At 47.6% G+C, this 6,852-nt stretch overlaps 1 pseudogene; it reads left to right on the forward strand.

Annotated features, from left to right (window-relative positions):
• Positions 1–5,259: 5,259 nt before the first annotated feature.
• Positions 5,260–5,437, forward strand: LOC140459042 (U2 spliceosomal RNA; annotated as a pseudogene).
• Positions 5,438–6,852: the final 1,415 nt, after the last annotated feature.

Here is a 6,852-nt window from a genome sequence, read left to right on the forward strand (position 1 = left end):
GAGAATGTCAGTGTCTGCAGAACATTCTAGATAGGTTAAATGTGTGGGTGAAAACTTGGCATGTGGAATATAAGGAGGAGAAAGTCAGGAAAAATGGAAGAGTTTAATATTATTTAAATGGAGAAATACTGCAGATAGCTACAGAACAGAGGGATTTAGAATTCCACATCTGTGAATCAGAAAAAGCTGACATTGGAGTTCAGTGAGTAATAGAGAAGGTAAATGGAATGGTGGAACCAAAATCTGCAATTGCTGGAAAAACGCAGTACTGAAGAAGAGTCATTGGACCCAAAATATTAACTCTGTTTTCTCTCCACAAATGCTGCCAGACTTGCTGAGTTACTCAAGTCAATTTCTGAATTTGTTTCTGATTTCCAGCAATCACAGTTCTTTGGATGTATTTTTTAACACATTGCTGGTTTTTATTTCAACGGGAATACAGTACAGCCTTCATCCTTTCAAAAGAGTCTCACAATCTGCTAAGCAGACCACTTTTTGCTTGTTTAGTTGACAAATTTGTTAAAGGCAAGATATCCAGCGAAAATTATGCACAAATTTCCAGTAAGCTCACACATTCCTGAACATTTACCAATTTGTCATTTAGTTTTAGGAAAAAATGAATTCTATTAAAGTCTTCACTTTTGCTGTCCTTGGCAATATCTGTGAATATGTGTGTGTGACTGCCTGCTTGTGCATGTTTGTTTGGGATATGTGTGTCTTTGTGTGTGTGTATGGGTGTCTGTCTGTGTATATGTATGTGTTTCTGAGTGTCTCAATATAGCGATAGGAGGTATATTTAGTAAGTTTGCAAATTATACCAAAATTGGAGGTGTCCTTCGAAGTGGAAATAATTGTCGGTTTGGAAGGTGTTGTCGAAGGATTTTTGGGTAACGTTTGCAGTGCACCTTGATTCAACTCAGCATCGGTGGTGGATGGAGTAGATGTTTGTAAGGCGGGTACAATTACAACACTTGAAAAGCATCTGGATTCAGATGCTGATAACTGGGACTAGGTTTATCCAAGTTATCTGATGGATGCCAGCCACTTAAACAAAGTGTCTATTTCCGTGCTGTACAACTCCACGACTCTGTGAATCTTGATTTGCAATTCTAATGTAGCAAATTGCAATTCGAGTATTTGGAGTCAAAGCCAAATCACTTGTTGCTGATTCACTCGATCGAACTTCAGGTCCACCATGGTTCTGTTAATTTCAATTGACGGGGTTGGCAGAGTTTAATGGTTTGGAGATCAGAGTTGACATAATACAAGATGGATGGATTAGTCTAAGGATTTCCGTTCAGAACAGTCGCCTAATATTTCCAGGCAGTGATAGTACTCGATCAGAATTAGAACCCGTTTCAATTGTTCGCCTTGATTTGCCTTGTGGAGAGGCAGGAATTGTTACCATTAACAGCTCAGTTTGTTTATACCAGAGAATGGAACAGCACAAACTCCAGGCAATTGCATATATCAAGTTAAAAATCACACAACACCAGGTTATAGTCCAACAGAATTAAACCTGTTGGACTATAACCTGGTGTTGTGTGATTTTTAACTTTGTACACCCCAGTCCAACACCAGCATCTCCAAATCATGGCATAGATACATGATGGCGGGGAGTTGAGGTTAATTATTTTTGAACGAATGTCACATTTCATCAAGGTAAGTAGGTAAATCCCTACCATCTTCATTCAGTAGTTACTATTGGCTGTGCACTGCCTGAGGGGCCACTGGAGCCGGATTCAATCATCGGGAAAAGCATGGTGAGTGGGACTAGGGAAGGAGCCCATACAGAGTGACAGCTGACGCAGACAATGAGAGGCTGCAGTACATCCCTCTGTGCTGCACCATTCCCTGTGTCCAGCTCTGTTCCAGTGGGTTGCTGCAATCTCATTGATACTCTGTCAGAGACACACTACCGGCTTGTTAGTGACGTACACTCGGCCCCAGCGTAGCTGATTGGTACATTGCTGGTCATTTACATTCACTATCAAACAGTTTCATAGAAAAGATTAAATGAATTCACCTGGACAAACGGATCGTTTACTCTGGTCAGAAGATCTGGAAATGACTAGGCAGCAATGAAACTGTCAGCCGTGAGCTATAGGTCTTTGTTCACAGTCAGGCTGATGGTAAATGTAGGAAGCGGCTGGGTCCTAAGGTAGTCAGGGGGACGATAAGTATCGCTTCTCAGCGTTTTGGCTAAGATCATGTGCAGTTCTGTTCTTGTATCCGCTCAAGGATAGATTACCTGTTTGTGTCCCGAACGCTCTCGGTCAGATCCACCGACGTCAAGCCGGTGTTCTTCTCTGACCACTGCCTCCTGCTGGCCGACTGTCACCTACAGGACGAACAGCGGGCGGGCAAGGGAACGTGGAATCTGAACACTAAGCTGTTGACCCCGGGAAACATCGAAGAGCTCAAGAGGGATTACGCAGGTTGGAGAACCGTGAAGCCCCTCTTTGAGTCTCCAGCGGACTGGTGGGAAACGGTAAAAGGGAACATCAAGAGGTTCTTTATTCTCAAAGGTGTCCAGGAGGCGAGAGAGAGGCGGGGAAAACTGTCCCAGCTCCAGGAAAGTATGCAGAACCTGCTCCTGCTGCAGACGATGGGGGTGGATGTCACGGAGGACCTCAAGGAGGTGAAGGGCCAGCAAGCCTCGCTCTTTGCCTCGGAGGCCTCCAGGATAATCTTCCGGTCCAGGGTCCGCTCGGTGGAGCAGGACGAGACGTGCTCACGTTTCTTCTTCCAGAAGGTGCACAAAGAGAGCTCCGTGCTCAGCAGCCTGAAGAAAGAAGATGGCTCGGTAACGTCATCTCAGGCTGACGTCATGAGGATCAGCAAATCCTTCTACGCCAGCCTGTATGACTCGAAGCCGACCGACAGCGCGGCCTCCCAGTCGTTCCTGTCCTCTATCACGGAGGTCCTAGATGACGGAACACGAGAGAGGCTGGACCAGCCGCTATCTCTGGATGAACTGACCAAGGCCCTCGAGTCCTTCGAAAAGAATAAAACTCCCGGAAGCGACGGCTTACCGGTCGAGGTTTATTCCGCTCTTTGGGACTTGATCAGCCAGGACCTGCTGGAGGTGTATGTCAGTATGCTCCGGGCAGGTACCATGAGTGAATCCATGAGGAAAGGCATCATCACCCTCGTCTACAAGCGGAAGGGGGAGAGGGAGGAAATTAGAAATTGGAGACCGATCTCACTGTTAAATGCAGACTACAAAATCCTGTCAAAGGTCATCGCCAACCGGGTCAGGTCTGCTCTGGGATCGGTGATCCACCCGGACCAAACCTGTGCTGTACCGGGCAGGAAGATCTCTGAGAGTCTCGCACTCCTCAGGGATACGATCGCCTACGTGCAGGACAGGGGGGTGGACACCTGCCTCATCAGCCTGGACCAGGAGAAAGCCTTTGACAGGATATCGCATACATATATGAGGGATGTCCTCTCCAAAATGGGCTTTGGGGAGGGAATCGGAAATTGGATCAGACTGCTCTACACCAACATTGTCAGTGCAGTCTCAATCAATGGGTGGGAATCAGATAGCTTCCCTGTAAGATCTGGAGTCAGGCAGGGATGCCCCCTCTCACCCGCCTTGTTTGTGTGTTGCATAGAGCCATTTGCCGAATCCATCAGGAAGGATGCGAGCCTGAGAGGGGTGACTATTCCTGGCAGCGGGGGCCTGCAGGTTAAGGCCTCCCTGTACATGGATGACGTCGCTGTTTTCTGCTCGGATCCGCTGTCCGTGCACAGACTCGTGTGCATCTGCGACCAGTTCGAACGGGCCTCGGGGGCCAAGGTAAACCGAGGCAAGAGCGAGGCCATGCTCTTCGGGAACTGGGCCGACCAATCCTCTATCCCCTTCACCGTCAGGACTGACCACCTGAAGGTGCTGGGTATTTGGTTCGGGGGGGCTGGGGCGTGCGCCAAGACCTGGGAGGAGCGGATCAGGAAGATGAGACAGAAACTAGGCAGATGGGGGCAACGGTCGCTCTCCATCGCGGGAAAAAACCTGGTCATCAGGTGTGAGGTCCTCTCAGTATTGCTATATGTGTCACAGGTCTGGCCTATCCCCAGGACCTGTGCCGCCGCAGTCACCCGGGCCATCTTCCAATTCATTTGGAGATCAAAGATGGACCGGGTCCGAAGAGACTCAATGTACAAAGACCGGTGCAATGGGGGGAAAAACACGCCCAATGCCACCCTCACCCTGATGGCCACCTTTGTGTGTGGCTGCATCAAGCTGTGCGTGGATCCCCGGTACGCAAACACCAAGTGTCACTACGTACTGAGGTTCTACCTGTCCCCGGTGTTGCGAAGGATGGGCCTGGCCTCGCTGCCGCGGAACGCTCCGAGTAGTTGGACCGTTCCGTATCACCTGTCCTTTGTGGAGAAATTTATGAGGAAAAACACCTTTGACCACAAGTCCATCAGGAAGTGGTCAGCACGTAGCGTCCTTGAGACACTTCGGGAAAAGGAGAGGGCGGATCCTGTCGAGCGGTTCCCTGAGCAGACTGTCAAAGCCATTTGGCAGAATGCCTCATCGCCAGAACTTTCCAACAAGCACCAAGACGTGGCTTGGCTGGTGGTGAGAAGGGCTCTGCCTGTGAGATCCTTCATGCACGCCCGGACTCTCTGCCGCACCGCACGCTGCCCTCGAAGTGGCTGCGGGGGGGACGAGACTGTCACACACCTCCTTTTGGAATGTGCCTATGCAGAGGAAGTCTGGAGAGGAATGCAGTGGTGCTTGTCGAGGTTCGTCCCGAGCAGCGCCGTGACGCGGGACTCCGTGCTCTACGGCCTGTTCCCTGGGACTCACACCGAGACGAACATTAACTGCGCCTGGAGGATCATCAACTCGGTGAAGGACGCTCTCTGGGCGGTCCGAAACCTGTTGATCTTCCAGCTGAAGGAGTTGACCCCGACCGAGTGTTGCAGACTGGCACATTCCAAGGTCCAAGACTACGTGTTGAGGGACGCGTTGAAGCTTGGGGCAGCTGCCGCCAAGGCGCGGTGGGGAAAGACCACCGTGTAAGATCGGCCTGCCTAAAGAAGAACAGGGGGCCCATAGAGATGTTTTTTTTGGGGCTCTGCTGATGCCTCAGCCAAATATATGTATATGTACAAGATTGAAAAATGCACAGGATTGTAAATGCGAATGACAAGGATAAAGTCGAATCTGTGTTTGTAAATATGGACATATGTATGGCATGATCCAATGTACAGACCATAAAATAATTCTATGAACAAAGTATATTTTTGAAATAAAAAAAAAGTTCTGTTCTTGTCAGTTTTAATATCTGATAAGTCCCTGATTTAGGGACTGAATATTAATCTGATTTTTGCAGGACGAAGTTGTGTCAGGAGCTTGCTCCGATAACTTCGCGCATCATCCCAGTATTGCAGTGTTTCGGGGAATCGTGCACGTCCCCACTAAAAAAGGCGAACAGTAGATTTATTTTTTATATGTTGTATTCTTTATGATCCGAATGCGGAAAGCTTTCGGTTAGTCAAGTCAGACTTGCCTTCGTGCTAATCAGCTTGTTCTACCATCCGATTCGTTTGAGTCTTTCTGCGTGTTATGTTCAGCACTCACTCTTAATGTTGTCACTTCATCCCTGGTACATGCTGCCCCTTCCCACCAACTCCAATTCCCAACAACAGAAGTTTTACAAAGTTGCCCACCAGCTCTACCTAATGGCAAACGGCATTTCAGAAAACAAAAGGGAGAACATGAAGCTATTGAAGTAATCAACAGTTCGGATTTTGATGATGATGAGAGTCACTTTGATGTATTAAATGAGAGATTTTAAGAACAATGTGAAGCAAAGATCTGATGTATTTAAGGCACAGAGTCAGAGAGATGTGCAGCACAGAAAAAGATCCTTCAGCCCAACTCGTCCATGGCAACCAGATATCCTAACCTAATTTCGTCCCATTTGCCAGCATTGGTCCATATCCTTCTAAATCCTTCCTGTTCATATATCCAACCAGATGCCCTTTAAATGCTGTAATTTAGTTTAATTTAATTTAAATGCCTCCACCACTTCCTCTGGCATCTCATTCTATACATGCACCACCCTCTGCATGAAAAAGTTGCCCCTTACATCCTGTTGATTTTTTTCTGCCCTCTCATGCTGAACCTATGCCCTCTAGTTCTGGACCCCCCACCGCAGGGAAAAGAACTGCTGACCTCTACATTGGACAGAGCGACTGCTGCTCTCTATATGATACACAGGGACAGCTGTTGTCCATATTATACACAGGTACTGCTGTTCTCCAGATAAGACACAGGAACTGCTGTTCTCTTTCTTATACACAGGTACTGCTGTTCTCTATATTCTACACATGCACTGGTAATAGACAGAGGGATTGCTATTCTCTGTATTATACATAGGGACTCATGTTCTCTATGTTAGACACAGGGATTCATGTTCTCTGCATTATACAATGTGACTGCTGTTCTCTGTTTTCACAGGGACTGTTGTTCTCTATGCTATACCCTGCTATTCTCAGGAACTATAGACGGTGAGCCTGACATCAGTTGTGGGCAAGTTATTGGAGGGATCCTGAGGGATAGGATTTACACACATCCGGTTAAGCAAGGGCTGGTTAGGGATAGTCAATGTGGCTTTGTGCATGGGAAATCATGTCTCACAAGCTGGATTGAGTATTTTGAAGAATCACCAAAGAGGATTGATGAAGGCTTTGACAAGCTCCCTCATGGTGGCCTGGTTAGCAAAATTAGGTCACATGGAATACAGGGAAATCTAGCCATTTTGATACACAACTGGCTTGAAATTAGAAGACAGATGGTGGTGGTGGTGGAGGTTTGTTTTACAGACT

Source organism: Chiloscyllium punctatum, chromosome 34 (genome assembly GCF_047496795.1).
Source record: "Chiloscyllium punctatum isolate Juve2018m chromosome 34, sChiPun1.3, whole genome shotgun sequence".
In the NCBI taxonomy this organism is placed as follows: domain Eukaryota; kingdom Metazoa; phylum Chordata; class Chondrichthyes; order Orectolobiformes; family Hemiscylliidae; genus Chiloscyllium; species Chiloscyllium punctatum.